The 18,019-nt window shown below is 36.7% G+C and overlaps 1 long non-coding RNA gene across 2 annotated transcripts in view; it reads right to left on the bottom strand.

Annotated features, from left to right (window-relative positions):
* LOC145675858 (uncharacterized) overlaps positions 1-18,019 on the bottom strand; it is a 528,367-nt gene that overhangs the window by 304,090 nt on the left and 206,258 nt on the right. The gene's annotated exons all lie outside the window — the stretch shown is intronic.

Consider the following 18,019-nt stretch of genomic DNA (forward strand, 5'->3'; position numbering starts at 1 on the left):
CAGATTAATATAAAGGTATATCCGAGATCTTACACCGAAGTAAGTTTTTTTAAAGCAATACAGGAATAACGGAGACTTCAGAAATCGTACTAATATGTTTTATTGGTTCTAAGTATTTCTGACTATAACACACATTCCAACGCACCATAATCAACTAATTACACATCTATTACTGTTTATCACAACTGAATATTATCCAATTGAATATACCTACGTGATTGCACAAACTCAATTCCGTATCCAAGTCCCTACTCATTAAAGGTAATAAGATGCCACTTTTCTTTTTAAAGAAACTAGTTATGTAGTGATTGTTAATGTTGTCTGCGATGTTGAAATGCTACAAAATTTTGTTCCCTTCACAACTCGTCCATTTTCATGGTCTTGAAACGATATTATTCGATCAGGATGGCGCTGAGAGCCCCACAGCAAGAATCTCCATAAAACCTACGATTGCTTCGTTTGCTAACCGTGTCACTTCCAGAAATTGGAACATTCCTAACCTAGTCACTCCCTCGACTTCAGAACTTGCAATTTTTTTTTTCTATTGGAATATCTAAAGGCAAAAGTGTTTGAGACTAACCCACCAAGGACAATCCCAGCACTAAAATAGTAAATTGAAGATGAAGTTGCTAAAATATATTTGCAGATGCTATGAGCGTTTAAGATCACGGCCTGAGGAATGTTTGTGCTTAAATATGGTCCACCTCTGAAACGTTAAATCAGAGAAAGCAAGTTATATTATCGATATAAGAGAAAATGACTGTCAATGTAGCTTCTTTTTATTATCATTAATAAATAAAAAAACAAATAATATAAAACTGTTTTTAGAACTTTAAAATCTTTCCTCTTCGCATACTAGCTAAGAATTAATCACCACACTTTTTAATACACAGTCGTAGCCAACAGAGAAGGATGAAAAATCTATTGAAAATGTAGGAATCAAATTGATAATAGCTAAATGATTACTTATCACTGAAGTAGGAAGAACTGTTTGACTGATCAAAGCTTTCCGTGAGCTATATTACCATGAACTTTGCTTTCATTTCCCACAAACAAAAGTACCAGATTTGACAGAAAATCACCCTTGTTGGCAACCCTGACATCAAAAATTTTGTTCCGTTGTTCTTCTTAGTTTCAAAGCTGAAAGAGGGTTGTAGGAGCACTAGTATCAGTGAAGACACTCGCGTCAGAGAAGCAGAAAGACAACCTGTTAAGCAAACGGGGTAAACCAGGGTTGTACGAAAGCGAGAAGAAAGAAAGTAGGTCTTTCCTGGCGTAAGAACATCATTTACGTTTCTACCTTTAAAATTTGTCAAGATTAAGACATTCTTCTGGGATATGAACAATAGCATTACCCCCTAAAGAGGGGCATCTATATATAGACAAGACTGCGATATATATATGGTGTTTATATTTCTTCATAAAATTGATTTTTTTTTAAAAAAGAAAGAAAATAAGAATGGCAAAAGAGCTGCTTTGTCTATAGAAAGTAAAAAAGTATTGAAAGTATGTTAAGTGTTTTGACACATAGACAAGATCTCAATTTTCTTAAAAGCTTTACATAGAAAGGAAAGCAAAAAATGTATATTGTAATGGAATGGAAGTGGAAACAGTATCTACATACGTAATGTAACGGTAATGTAATGTAAAAGTAATAGTAATGTAATGTACGATTAATAATTTAAGGATAATAGATTACTTTCCTTCTTAGAAGTATCTTCTTTCTTTAAATATATTTCAGAAACTACCCTAGTAGCAAGAAAACCTTCGGCCAGTTGGCGCGTGCTTGGCTTTTGGCTTTCTACGCTTGCACTTGAAACGCATGCTTTCATACAATCTGCCTTTTGTTGTATTTGCAAGCGATGCTTTAGACCCTTCGCAGAGCCTCATAAAATTACTGGCCGTTCATTGGCTATTGACTTGACTTGACTTGTAAAAGCTTGCGTCAACCTTGAATGGAACACTGAATGAAAGGTTGCCCCCATGTAACTTCGTTACTGGAATCCAGCTTCCGGCATGCTTGCACGTTCTCCAATCAAGTTAAATGCAGCTTGGTTGACTTGCAACTTAAGCTTACACGGCAAGCGGTTTGCAAATTGTCTCTGCTACTAGGATAATGCCTATCTATGTTGATTAGTCTTTATTCTTCATAAATAGATCAGCTGACGTAATAATAGCAATATTAATAAAAAAAGATGACTCAATTGCATGGACCCACAGGTGTATAGTCAAAGTATAAGCAGAACGACTGTTTACTTAAATGATCAGCTTATAAGATTTTATTATAAGTTATTATCTGCTTTTATAAATAATATACAGGGTTGATCGCTAAAGATGTCCAAACTTCAGTAAGTAATTCATTTAAATTTAGGAAACAAAAAGGATGTATGCACATATATGTTTAATACCACACTATTCCAGATATATGCAAGAAATTCGAGAATATGTTCAGATGACAGGACGCTCATCGTACAGGAAACATAACGATTATCGTTCAAAAGGTAGTCATTTTGAATATTTCCTCTAATAACGTCCGAACCAATGTGAGACCATATCCATAATCCATTTCACTATACAATATCTAGGGTCTAAGAATTTATCACAAGGCGACTAAAAGAAAAAGTGAACTTAGGGGGAGTAGCTGTCACACTTTGCACCAATAGTATTTCGGAGCTCTCAGAATTTCTAAAAACTTCACACACAATTAGTGAAAACTTCTTAAATTCTTTATACTTTATATTATATTTCTTACACACTTGTTATAACAAATGCGTTTCTCTATAGATAAACCGAGAGAAAGAAGTGCATGGGATATGGAAAATCGTATATTACATGCGTAAATCCTGTATTTCCCGACTATCCGTATATTACATCCTGCTGCTAACGGATTTGCAAATACCGCGCTCACCGAATTGTTGCGTTCACCCATTAGACAGTATCACTAACCTTACGTGCGATTCAATACAGCATGCATTACATGAATTTTCCGTATGTTGCGTTCAACTTGTCTCTAAGATGCATATAGACCATTCGTTTGTACACAGCAAAAAAATCGATGTTAAACCAGGTGTTAAAACAACACATGATGTGATTCTCTATCGGTTGTACACGTAGTTGTTAGGCTTGGAAATCGCGACGGTCGTGTATTCCCGTTTTCAGTTGACATTCAATTTTCTTTTCATTGCAAGTAATCCTGGCCGGCTAGTGGAGATGATTGGAGTTCCTGATGTGCTTCCAGAATTTGACTGATTAACTTCCTGGAGGAAGATAAAGTCGATGTCTTCATGGATTTGCGGAGTCTGGATCTGTTCAGTCTGTAATGGGTGTGAGTGCTCTCTTTTGGAAGACTTGGTGTGATTAGAGGCGTCAATTGGCTGTATACTTCCACGTAGGGTGGGCGTATAGGAGAATGGGACGGATGTTCATCTCGTAGACATGACGGCGTGTGTTGTGAGTGAGGCATGGGAAGAGGACTATCGGAAGGAGTGCCTATAACCTTTGCGATGCCTTCTTGGTGGTCGTTGTGAGGTGGTTATTGAAGAGCAGTTTATGGTCAAGCTGAACTCCCAAGTATTTCACGTGCTTTGCTTCAGTGAGGAGTGAATTTGCTAGTTTGAAGCGGACTGGCTGTCTGTTGCGATTTCTTGTAAAGTGTACAACGGTCGACTTCATGGTGTTCACTTTCGTTTTCCTCTTCTGCGTTCAGGTATCCAGAAGTTTTTGATGTCTTCGAAGTAGACCGTAGCATATCTGACGTTGCTATGGCTTGCAAGAATCGCCATGTCATCTGCAAAGGTTGCAAGGGTGGCGATCTGGAAGGTAGGTATATCTGAATACTGTATATAGTCTTGGAGATGCAGGGCCGTTGGGTGACTCCTGTTCGTATCATTCTGCGGATGATGATATGACCTTCCTGGACGACTTGAGCTGGTGCTCCTGAAGATATGATCAAATGATTCTGATCTGATATTGACGGAAATTCTCAATATACAATTTATGGCTCAACTCCTCATGCCATAATTTGTTGAATGCCTTCTCGATGTCCAGGAAAACACCTAAGATGTACCCTCCGTTGAATCTGGCAGTGATCACCTCAACTTTTCGGACTACTTGTAATTCTGCACTTTTCCTGCCCAAAATCCAAATTGGTGGTCTGCTTTTAGAGGATATATCGGATACCAGTTCACGCAGCAAGTAGACTGGTTTGTGTGTGCCCGTGCAATCTGACACACACACACACACACACACACACATATATATATATATATATATATATATATATATATATATATATATATATATATATATATATATAGATAGATAGATAGATAGATAGATAGATAGATAGATAGATAGATAGATATAGATATATTAATCAGGTTGCACTACTAATAATCCTTTCAGTATTGCAGGTTAGCTGTCAGCATAATATCAAGCACATCCGGACGTCCTCCATTGCGGAGACAATCCTTTGGTTCTGTTGACACCAAGAGGTTAAAATCAATTTGTTGATGTGTTGTAAAGCTTAATGAAGCACGGTCCCATTCTCGTTTGTAACCCATGATTTTCACTTCGAATGCTTACTATTTAGATGTCTCCAACCAGGAAGCATCAGCTTACTAGTTAGATGTCGTAGTGTCTGCAGATTCTGTGGGTCTAATCTAGTGACGTGTGATGTAGTGGGAATTGATGTATCTTGCAATCATCTGGATTTACCCATCTGGAGTATTGAGTATGATGCTCGTGATCTCGAGGGATCGAAGTTGATGGGTGAGAGGGGATCACAAGGAAGGGTATTTTTAATTAGGATGGTCATGCCACCCTGGCTGATTCATCTGAGATGGCCTGTTAATGCAAAGTGTAGTTTTTAATTCGGAATGATTTGAGTGGTTTGGAAAGTGTTTCTGTGAGGAGAAGGACATCGACTCACTCGCGTTGAAGGAAGTCTATGAGGTTCATCTTTTGCATACAGATCCCATCCGCGCTCGAGTGGACGATTTTAATTCACGGAATATTCTATGCTTATAACCATAATCAGTGAGTATTGTGACAACTTCAAGCATGATGGTCATCTTGTTTATGGTGTTTTCGCAGTCGCTACTTTTCTGAGTTGTGTCTTGAGGTTGACAAGTAGCATCTTGACGTTGAAGCCTTGGAACAGCATCATAATCTATTTGATTGTAGCCTTGGAATAAGACCATGATCTATTTGATTGTGGTAGGAATTGATGCGTCAGTGTCGGATGCGGCCGCTGTTGTAATCTTGTCGGTGATTTGCGTTGAGGAGTTCTGATATTTTCTTGGTCTGCTCTTGACTGCTGTGCTGTGTGGCGTGGTTTTGGTGTATTTGCTCGTGCCTAGGGGATAATGCTGTAGCATAGCTGTGTGACGTCATGGAGTCTTCTGTTTGTTGTCTGGGAGTTTCCTTGAGATAGTGATCTTGAAGAAATTTTCATGGTCTTCTGATAGTCTAGGAAGTGTTTTGTTCACAAATTCAACTGAAATTTTTTTGTTGTTGTGAAGTAAAATAAAGTAGGATGAATGGTTAGTCCAGTCAAAACTCTCAAGCTCGCTTCTTTTTTCTAGATGGGACTTACTGTCTTATCACACCCACAGCAGCACTGGTGAAGAATGCTGCTATTAGCAGAAGGCGAGGAAAGTCAAAATGCACACTTTACAAAAAAATGTCCGTAAGTACTTCTTGCTCTTGCTGCTTGCTATATCAATGATATTCAATCATGTTTATTCTTGTTTTAACTTTCAACTCGTGTTTACAGCGAGTAAGTGTTCACTGACTTGGGAACATAGATCAAAGGACAACAGTCTCCTGCATGAGTTGACATTTGTTTTTCACTGATCACTTAGAATGGTATATGCTTGATCACTTAGAATGGATTCACTCAGATGTGTTTATTTGTGTTGGAGTTAATAGAGTGCCTTCAGAGTAAATGCACACAGTATGGTACATAGCAACCGCATGACACACGAAACATAAAGAGCCGGAGAATCACACTGGAATTACGAAAACACAACGTATAGAGACTGGAAACAAACAAATGGTCCGTATTGTCTTTGGTAGTGTTTCTCACGAGACGAGATGAGAAATATATTCTCGTCTCATCTCGTAATCTTTTGTAAAAGTCTCGTCTCGTCTGCATTCTTGAGGATTTGTTTCTCATCTCGTGTCAATTCTCGGAATGTTTTTCTTGTCTTGTCTCGTTTCGTAAATTTATGCCTTGATTTCCTTTTTATTTTCGTTTAGAAGTTATTAGAATCCTTCCGTGTAACAAGAAGTCCATAAAGTGTGTGACACAACATTTAACCATATTTATTATTGGAGTATTTTGTGTAATGACTTGCTAAGATTTAAACGTTGATAAATGCTTTTCATTGTGTTTGTACAACTACTTTTTCAATTTCTTATGCAACACCGAAGTTATGAAAGACAGGACCTACTCTTAACTTAGGCTCCGACCAATGACCGGGAATTGAATGCAAGGTATGGTTTATTGCTTCAATAGGTTGCAGTTTGGCAAATTCTTTGAAGTTTGCGTGCTGGATTTTACAACAGTGTCCCTTTCTTCCTCCATCCCTGATTTGACTGCATTTGCGGGGTTGCAATGTCTCAATACCCACTGTGTCTCTATCTCTCACCACTCTCTCTCCGAATACTATCGCTAATGTAAAACAGATATGAACAGTATAAGATATATATATACAGTACATACAGTATATACAGTATTCGGTGTATATACAATATACAGTATATACAGTATATACAGTGACCTCTGACCATGACACTTGATTGACGAATATTTGGTCGGCTTGCAACATAGAATCATACCATACAGCTTTTTCTTTGTTATCATTTCGATTTACGTTTTTTCAGGCTCTTTCAGAATTTACCATTGTAATCCCATAAAGAAAAAATCGAAATTTGACCTTTGACCCTATATCTCATCAATCTCTAGTACAAGTGACATGCTTCTATGGCGAAACAAAACTTATGTCCTTCGTCTAAAGTTACACCAAATTGCACGGCTTTACCTCATACCACTTTTGCACACAGTGAACAAATGAAATTGACACACGAATTAATCAACCCTCTGTATATATATATATGTATATTTATATTTATGTATATATATATTTATATATATATATATATATATATATATATATATATATATATATATATATATATATATATATATATATGTGTGTGTGTGTGTGTGTGTGTGTGTGTTGAACTGCAATCTTCTAATCACTGACAGGACAGCGTTTGGAACTGTGACAATTAAGTGCCCACGTAAACTTGACGAGCGGCTAGAAATGAAGATTCTGGTTTACCATTTAGTTATCGGGGATATTTTCCACAAGTTCCTGCGGACAACGACTTATTTATGGCACTAGCAACCTCACGTAGAAGGCGGCATCCTTTATTTACAAACTGCACTTCTGTTAAAGAAATAGACTTTAATTGCGTTTTATTCAGACCATCATGCAATAGTATAAGCCGCCCCCCCCCCCACCTTATTATCTTGGCCCCAAGAGAACTAAATTATAGGTTCACAACAACGGATTTTGCCAATTAATATTTAGAAATCAAAATTGCTTGTCTGTATATGAACGAACGAAAGTTTCCAGTGGTGGAAATAGATTAATTCCTCTCGAAATTTATCTTCGACTTGCTTGTCTTGTAAGGTATCCAAAATAAAAACCAGTTGAGAATGCTCCAAGAGCACTCCCAGAACGAACTTAAAAAAAAAAAAAAAAAAAAAAATGTAGAGATGAAGCGGGAAGGATAACTGTTATTGTTCCTACATGTAAATCTTTTTATTTGCACCTTCGTCTCTTGCTCGCAAAATTTCTCAAAATATCATTTCCCTATGACTTACGGTTCCCGAGATATGGCTCCTTAAATCTCCCGAAATCGGAACTATTTTTTGGCCAATATATCGGGAACGGTAAGTCATAGGGAGATGATATTTATGTTATTCAATACCTAAGAGGGTGGTAAACATTTTGGTACCGATATTATCTGGTGGCCACTGGCCAAACCAGTGGCCAGTTGAACAGTGGCCAACGGTTACTATTTGGTACCAAAATATTCACTAAGCAACTTAGGTATTGATCAACACCAATATCATCTCTCTAGAATTTATGGTTCCGGAGATATGGCTTCTTAAATCTCCAGAAATCGGCCATTTTTGGTCAATATCTCGGGAACCGTAAGGGTGAAGCGAAGAATTTCATCATTTCCTCAGATAGTTTTTGCTGCTCTATCGAATGGAGGTCTCAAAATTGAAAAACAAAATCGCAAATAACAGACAGACAGACAGATACATACTCACAGACATAGAGAATTCAGTAACAAACTTTTTAAAGTTCGTTGATCAGGCTATTTTTTGAATAATAATCTTATGGTCATGAGGATTCAGCTATGCACCGTATCTATATTCTGCATTCAACCGTACCACTTTCATCTCTTATGGATGGATAGTACATACGAAGAGAACTGTTTAAATAAAGCAGAAAGTGTACTAAACATTAGATGAAACTTTGGATCCAAGGACTCGAGTAAAGCCAACATTGCGGCTACTTTACAAGAACTTTTCCCAATTGAAAGTTCTTTTTTTCGCCTCCCTTGTGGATACTTTTTTCTCTACGATGATGAAGGAGAGGAAGTTGTGAGACGAAACTCAGCGGCAATAACCCAACCAATATATGAACCGACGTCTTCGTGCTACTTCCGTTTTTCCCGCAAGTGACGATGCGTTGAGCATCTTTTGCGCACACTGGAATTGATGTATCCAAAACATTTCCCAGCTTAAATTCCTGCACGGTTGCCCTTTCAATTCCCGTCTCGTCCCGCACCAGTTACTCCACCTGACGCTGTTATCTGGGGCCAGCGGAGTGGGAATTAGAGCGGGTTTGGGGAGAGTGATATATATATAGGGAAGGAGTTCCAACGCAGGAAGGTTGGGTACTGCCTCGTATTTACCGCTTCACCGCCTACTTTTCCTTCATCTCCACATCCTTTCCTTCGGAGGATAAGCGAATGAAGTTACCATAGCACCGCGGTGTGCTTTCGCCGTCAGGGTTGCCATCAATCTAATTGTGGAGGAAATAAGTTTAGATTTCAGTCATTGTTGCCATTTCTGTTTAAGATTCTCTTTATGGATTAAGAAATCCAAAAGGTTTATATCTGCAGAAACAAACATTGAATGCCGTCTCGTATCAAGCCAATCCACTGTGGATTGTTGTTATCACAGATATTCAAACTCGTGAGCCTGGGGCTCGCGCGCAATCGGGCTTGGTTTCAATGATTAAGTGCGATCCTGTTGAGATAGCAAGCCCGATTTCCAACGAAGTTAGTCAACGTGAACGGCATTGAAGGATGTGCGAGCACCAACGAAGTTAGCGTGAGTGAGTGCAAACCCTACGGAGAGTACTGAGTCCGAACCGAAACAAAATTAATGAGCGCGAGCACCAATGATGTTAGTGAGTGCTAGCCCCATTAAAGGATGTGAGCCTGAGCCCAAATAAAATTAATGAGTGCGAGCGCCGACGAGGTTAGAGAGTGCGATTTCCAATGAAGAAGGTGAGCCCGATCCCCAAAGAAGTTGTGAGCGCGAGCCCCATTGAAGCATTTGAGCCCGACCTCTAAAGAAGTGGTGAGCACGAGTTACCCCAACGCAAAATACCCATCTATGGTTCTTATAAACTCCTCGAGGATTCCGCTTTATTATATCCTTTCTTTCACATTTGTCTTGGTATACATCAAATGTAGTGCTGTACACAGACTCTCTTGCAAGGAAAAATATGAGAGGAAGGGCTTGTTCTGTGCGAGGTGATGTTCTATGATAATCTGTGACCCTACAATTGCACCTGATTAATATCTCAGTATGGATCGAATCCTTTGTACGTAGAATATCCTATACTCCATAACTGATGATGTATTCGAACGTAAACGAAAAATCAATTAATTAATCAATTGTCTGTTTATCTCAGTCACAGTATACAACTGACAGAAATATGACTAAGGAGCACGCTTTTACGATCTGTGAAAAGCAGAAAGAAAACACAATGAGAAAAGGAGGGGAGGACATGACGTAAAAGAGAAAAATTTTGGCAGTGTATGTATGGTCCACGAGTAGTATGCCTCTTAAACCATCAACAATGCTAATAATGTCGCCACTGTCTTTATAAACCTCAAATAGCTCACCAGCTCCCCCTCCCCATACTTTTCTCTGAAGGGGAACAGAAAACTGACATCACAGAGCATTTACTTGAAAATAACTGATATAACCAAAGAAAAATTTCCATAACCACCTAGCGGTCAAACGTCTTTTTCCCTATTTACGTCCCAAAAATTTTCTACAATTTCTATTGTTCTCTACAGTGTACTATGTAACTGATTCATCCCTAAGGTGTAACATTTAAAAGAAAAGGAAAAGAACGAAACTGATCACATAATTTTCTTTTAGAAGCTACACTCTTGCAAGTATACATGGAGAATTTTAACCCTTTTGTCGGTGAGTGGTAAGGTTTTAATCGGCTAAAAAAGATTCACACGTTTTATACGATAATATTAATTCTATCTATAGATAGCATTGCGTAGCTTTTTAAAGGCTAGTTGGTAGCCAGGTTTTTTGATATAATACAGTAATTCTAAACATAGTTTACAATGCTTGGGAGGTCTCTATTTATCATGGAAACAAGAAAAAAGTTCAACTAAAAGCAATCCTTAGAATTATATCATTGCGGATATACGAGCACCCGAAAGCATAGGAAAATACATTTTATAGGCGTGTGTTTCAAGGACAAAACTGAAGCGGACACATATCACCAAAGACTTGTAACCTGCTCTCCATAAATACACGTATTCGAGGAATGTGTAATGATGGCGCAAGGGATTCCCCAGAAGAAATGAAAGATTCAACAATATTCAATTAGGGATTCATGATCGACGGAACGAAGTCCCAGCAACTAACAAACAATCATTAGCAGGACGTTGATATCTGAATTAGTATCAAATGGCAATTTTTTTAGCATGTTGTGCGTGGTTGCATAACAAAAATGGATGAGTGTAAGAGACAAAATAAAAATCTTTACTTTGACGTTCTACGACTATTCCTGATAAGCTAAAGGAAACAGTTTGTTGATGGAAATGAACTTCACGAAAGAATTGGTAAAATGAGAATGTAAGAGGAATCAAAAATATCTCCAAAATCCACGGACATGATATTTTGTTTGTCACAAAGTGACTTCACTTGGAACCCCTTGGGTTAGAGACGAGAGCTATATATAGATAGATTGACATATAAAAGAGAGAGACAGAGAGAGATAACACCGCGGTTGAATAATCAGGAAGACTTCTACTTAGCTAGCAAATAGCCTGGGTACGATATCATGTGAAAGCAGAATCTATCTATTGTTTACCCATACAGCCGCACATTGTCCAGAGATCAGAACAGTCGAGCCAAGTACAGCACTGTGAGGAAGGTTTCGTACCTTATTTTATTAACTCGAGAACCTGCTACACAGAGGCTTATCCAATGTTGTGACTGTATCCAGAGGTTCAGATCTCTCTTTCTCTCTCCGCATACTCTTCTGTCTCTCTCTCTCTCTTTCGACTTGGCTGTCCTGTCTAAGGTCAATGTACAGCTGGTCTACAATAGGTATATGATAGCTAAGGCTGCCAGAATGTTATGCTAATGTCACTTCCTATGTGAACCGACATTTTAAGAGAGAGTGGAGCCTTATCCTATATACTCCATCCAAGGGCTCTTGTAACTGATCTCGAATGGAAAGCGCAGCTTTCCCCCTTTTTTTTCTTCTTCTATACAGATTATGTTTCTGGATACATTTTTACATTCAATTTCTTCGGTATAAGTGGTGATGATCAGCAAATGCTTTTGTAAGAACTGGTTTATTAATTTCCTTCCAAAGTAATCTACAGGGTGAGGTAAAAGTCCAGCACCACCCTTTTATTTTTGAAATGGCTTGAAGAAATATGGCGAAACTTTGCATGTGGGTAATTGAAGTGCCGGCGCACCTGATGGTGCCATTTGACATCATGGCAGCCATCTTGAAATCAGCCATTTTGAATTCAGGTGACTATTTCAAATGGGAAAGGAGGCATGCGATACATGAGTTTAGACTAGAATTTTGCCAGAAATACGAACCTAAAGTTTTCTTTTTTACCTGACTTTAAACAGTAATGAAATTTTGTGAAGTAAACATTGCACATTGCATCATGTAATGGGTGTTGATTTGTCTTTCTAGGTGATGTAACATGGCTCTTATATATCAAAAAGGGATTAAAATTGTTCTCATCAGTGGGGAACGCACTGCCAGAGCCATCACTGATGACTTCAATGCCGGGCATCCAGAGAGAGACAACATTGGGGGGCACATACAACCGTGACGCGTATTTTGTAAACTTACAGAAATTTCAAGTTTCTGGTCTGTCCACGACAAACAACCCAGTGGAAGCCCGAGGACTTCAACGGATGAGACAACAGCAACTACAGTTGTAGCTTCCTTGGTGAAGAGACCGAAACGCAGCTCTCTCGTATCGTTTTGTAAATTTATGTACAAAATTTGTGCCATGATTTTCTTAAATTTTTCTAGAACTTATTAGAATCCTCCACGTCACTAGAAGTCCATGAAAGGTATGATATAACAATATTTACACAATATTTATTAATGGAAGATATTGTGTAATGAGTAGTGTATCTTTAAATGTTAAAAAATGCGCTTCATTATGTTTGTACTATCACTTTATCAATTTTAGTTACTATATACAATGAATTGTGTAGCACTAAAACAGTGTTCGAGATCCATGACTTGAGCAAACTAGTGTTGACCACGAGATTCAAAAATTTCTCATCTCATCTTGAAATTGAAAATGTACTTATCATTTTGAGTCTTGTCTCGTTTTCGAGACGAGACGAGAAATTTCTTGTCTCTTGATTAACACTAGATAGGTGGCGCTGATGAGTTTTCCCATATTTTACATGCATTTATTTATGTATCTATTGATTGCAAAGTTCACAAAAAATATCAGAATTTGTGCTTAAAGTTTGAAAAGTTAAACACAATACGTCAGGTAAATCCCGCTTTCCTGAAAAGCAGAACGACTTTCGTATTATAAAGGATTAATCCATCTTGATAATAGAGAAATGTCCGAACGGCTTAAACCAGATATTTCTCATGGTCACTGGTAGGCAATTTTAGCTCGCTGGTACGCAATTTTAGCTCACTGGTACAATACGCGGCAAAAAACCTGCAACATGAGGATATAAGTTTATTGTGAAACTACGCCTAACAGCACAGAGGATGAACATAACGTCTAAGTGGAACGAATCACGCCAGGATGAACCTCGGCCTCCTCCCATACACACTTATTTTGGAGCAAAGGACTTCGTTATTTCACAATAAACTTATATGCTCATGTTGCAGGTTTTTTGCCGCGGATTGTACATTGTTCATCGAAGTGAAGCTCAAATATTAAGTCACCTCCAGCTTGTTCTCGTATTTATAATTTTATTGATAACATCACCGTTTAAATCTATGCTTATTCTTTTTGTTAATAACATCACTGCTTAAAATCATGCTTGTTCTTGTATTTATAATTTTATTGATAACCACTGCTTAAACCAATGCTTGTTCTTCAGTCGATAATTTTATTGATAACATCAATATTTAAATCCATGCTTCTTCTTACATTAATCATCTGTTGATTGCATCAATGTTTAGATCTTCTTATATAAGCTTATTCTTCTATATACCATTTTGTTCAGTACATACATCAGTTTAAAAGCACGTACATTCTTCTATGTATCCTCCATTGCTAGTGTCACTATTTAAATTCATGCTTATTCTTGTATGTAGGCCTATAATTTTGTTGACATCATTGTTAGTCTCATGGTTATATTTATAACACAAAGGTTTAGATTCGTGGTTATTTTTATATTTTCACTTTGTTTAAAATATCAGTATTTAGGTTCATCCTTTAAATTAATCCGTTATTTTAATTGATAGTATGGATGGCTTAAAATGACACTATGTATGTCACTTTTTAATAAAGAAAGACTAGGTAAGTCAATCTGTTAGTAGAGAAGGTAAGTCTGAGCTTCGTTCAGTTGCCAACAAAGGAAAGTGGATGTCATAGTGATAAAGGGAACAGCTGGTTTGTTCCCAAATTCATTAAAGTGCCTTTAGCGTTAATCTCCGGAAAACAAAGAAAATCTGAATTACACTACTGTTACCTTTTAACCGTTAATAACCGTTAACATCACCGTTTAGATAAATTATTGTTGTTTTGTCTAATTTTATTGAAAATATTGTCTTTTTGATCTTTTACCTGTACTTTTCGATTACTTTACTTTTAGATTACATCTAAGCATACACATTTTAATATTCTTTATATAAATTAATTAAATATGATTGTAAAGAAAGTAATTTAATTATCTGAAAATTGTAACCGATATAAAATTGTAACTGATATATTTTCTTATAGTACGTAAAGAGAAATTACTTTTCTCCTGTCTATCCATGCAAACCATAACGCTAAACAGAGAAATATCGACAAACAATCTAGACCGCAAAATTCATGTAAATCCACTGCATTCATAAAACAAAATTAAACTCATTTTGTGAAGCAGATAAGTGAGTCGTAAAACTGTATATCTTTGTCGAAGTTTCAAAAAAAAAAAAAAAAAAAAAATGAGAAGGGAAAAGAAGAAAAATGAAAATCGGGTTTATCTAGTTTACAATTCGTCACATCACTTCCACTTTCTAAGTTATTCTTTGTCTTAAGAAGAGGCGACCACATCTCGTCAGTATGCATGGAACTTCTAATAGATTCTCCCGTCTTTGGGCTTTTCTTTATGCCAAATGAAAGCACTAAAAATATATACATATACAGTTTTCTACTTAAGTTTTATAACAAACAATGTCCCATGTATTTACATTTTAAACTTCCCAAGTTTATATTCGGAAAGCTCCTGCTGGATATAAAATATTTCTATTGTTATATTTCATATATAGTCAAGCAGAGACTAACTATAAAAAAGTGTTGGTTCACACATAACGCAACCTTTAAAAATATGATTTTGATTTACAATGTTGATGTAATGTTGCATGTTGAGACAACCAAACCATCTCCGCATGTTGAGATAAGAGATCTAACTTTGCAGACGGTTTACTAAGCCTGTGGAGTGAGGTTTTATACTCCATTGAAGTATTTTGTAGACACTCTATATCTGCTTATTAAATAACTTAATGGTTTGAGCAGGTTCATTACTGCAGAAACAAGCAATTCATTATTCCTGTTATCTAGTGCTAAGTCGATTCAGCCAGAACTCCTGTTACCTCTTTTCCTTACTAGTTAGTTAAATCTTTATGTCATACCCTGAACTTCTTGATGTACCGAACTGTGTCTTTCTTAAGGGTTTTAAGCGAGAACTCTATACAAGCAGAGGTCAATGGAACAGAGTTTAGCATCAAAGTTTGAATATCATATTAATAATAATAATAATAATAATAATAATAATAATAATAATAATAATAATAATAATAATAATAATAATAATAATAATAATAATAATAAGTATTCTGCCTTCTGGCAGGTCCAGGGACTAATAAGATTTACTTGCTTTTTCAATTTTAGGTTTGGAAATGGAAAATGTTTCTTTCACGTTTATCGATCTTCAGCTTCCTCTTTTAACTCCCAATATTTTCTTTTATTTTTCAACTCATCGATCACTTGGGTTCTTCTTTCTATTGATCGTTTTTCTTCTATGGCAGTATGAAGAAGACAATTTGTTCGCAAGATGTTTCCAATCCAATTGGCCTTTCTACGAAGGATGCTGGCTAAAAGTGTCCTCTTCTCTCCTATCAATTTTAAAACATCTTGTTTTGTTGCTCTATCTGTCCACTTTATCTTCTCCATTTTCTTCCAACACCACATTTCGAAGCTCTCTAAATATTTCTTCTATAACTTCCGTAATGTCCAAGTTTCTGAACCATACAGTCCAATGCTTCATATATAGCACTTGACCAACTTTTTCGTAAGTCCAATATTGAGCCTACTAATTAATAGTGACCTTTTCTTGTTGAATGCTTCTTTGGCTATGGTTATTCTTGACTTGACCTTTTCGGTGCAGTAGGCATATCTCGTCAAAATACTTTGCAGGTACATGAAATGATCGACCTCTTCAAGTTCTACTCTGACCTCTAAGGGCGCGTTTCCACGGATATTCTCATAACTTTCGATTTTTCGATATTAATTTCCCTTTCATGTAGTTTCCCAGTATCAACTACTTTGTCTTCGGTTCTAGCTATAATAACTGTATTATCGGTATACCTGACCTTGTGGACACCATAGCAAACTAAATATACTATTTCGCTGAGGCTTTTCACTACAACAATAATCTGATTTTAAATACAACGTATTTCGTAGACTAGGAACTGGTCAGTCGCCAATTGCTATGATGTCACGACTTCTGATCAGAAGCGGATTAAAGGGGGCGAAGGGGGCCATTGTCCCACACCCCAAGAGCCCTCGAAAACATTAAAATTACACGCACTGCCACTTGTAGCTTACCGCTAACGAACGAAAATTTGGGGCCATTCTTGCGTTGTTTCAAAAGAGGATTAATTCTCTAAATTCTACTTCAAAATGTAGAATGTGTAGCATTTGCTTATGTGAGTTATTTTCTATCTTATGCGAGCAATATCTTACACAAGAAATACAAAATTCTCGCAATATAGAAAAAGTGCATCGAATATATCTGCCCGGCACCGGGGGATAGACATGGTTTCTGGAGGTCCGTCCGAAGTGCTGTTATCCCGGGAATGTCAGGTATGTTAAGCATTATTAATAAAGAGGGTCTAGGAAGTTCGATTTCCTTTAGAGAAGCAAGAGCACATAAAATACAAGTAGGAAACTTAATTTGCCAATTTCTGTAAGTAGTCATAACTTTTTCTTTTATTGTATTTCATTAATATTTTGAATATTGTTATTTTATAATTTAGTAAAGTTCCTTTTCCAGAAAATTAGCAATAATTAAGAAAACAAATACAAGCACAAGTTATTTTTGAACAGCAGACTAACCTTCATCTGTACATTGATGCAATAAGGAGTAGTGTATGTAGAAACCTAGGCTTTATTTATAAAATAGTGCAAGATTTCTACAAATAATCAACATTCATAAGACTATATTTCTCATATATGAGATCAAAATAGAATACTGCTGTCCTGCTTGAACACTAAATCTCAATAAATACTCTTAAACAATAGAGAAGATTCAGATTTTTTTTTAATCCATACTTATAAGAAAACTGATTTCTGCTCAAAGCATGTCCCTTATAAAGACTTAGTAACCAACCTTAACTTTCAAACATTACGATAAGAAATATGGTATTTGATCTCTTCTCATAAACTATTAAAGAGTAAAATTGACTGTCTAGATTCACTTTCAGAATTATTTTTATGTGTTCCACCAGGTTGAACTATAATAGCAACGAATGAAACATTCTAAAGCAAAAACTAACATACCTAGGTAATTATATAAATCTTGTTTGTGGAGAATGTATGCTAAATATAATGAAATGAATAAATTTCATGTAATAGGTATATTCGGTATGTCTAAAACAGAGTTAAATAGATTGTTAAACAAAAACTCCGCATGTTTAAAGAATCGTATATGTTGGTGTTTGTTACTTACGTATACGATACTATAATTGGGTATTAAGCCTGTTGAGTTGTTCTTATGAAGTAAATAGTCACTCTTACTGTGTGTTCTCTCAGAGCTTACAACAGAAGGTATTATACTAAAAGAATGCGTCTATAGTCTTTGGAGGCGACGCTCAAGTTCCCTTTAAAACTCGCAAATGAGAGGGTTGCGGTATTGCAATGTCTTTATACACATTCACGTCACTTAATGCACCAAACAAGCGACACGCAATTCGCTCGTGTCTGCTTCACCACACGGCAACATCGTGTC

This window comes from Thermobia domestica, chromosome 18 (genome assembly GCF_964235325.1).
Source record: "Thermobia domestica chromosome 18, izTheDome1.hap1.1, whole genome shotgun sequence".
Classification (NCBI taxonomy): Eukaryota; Metazoa; Arthropoda; class Insecta; order Zygentoma; family Lepismatidae; genus Thermobia; species Thermobia domestica.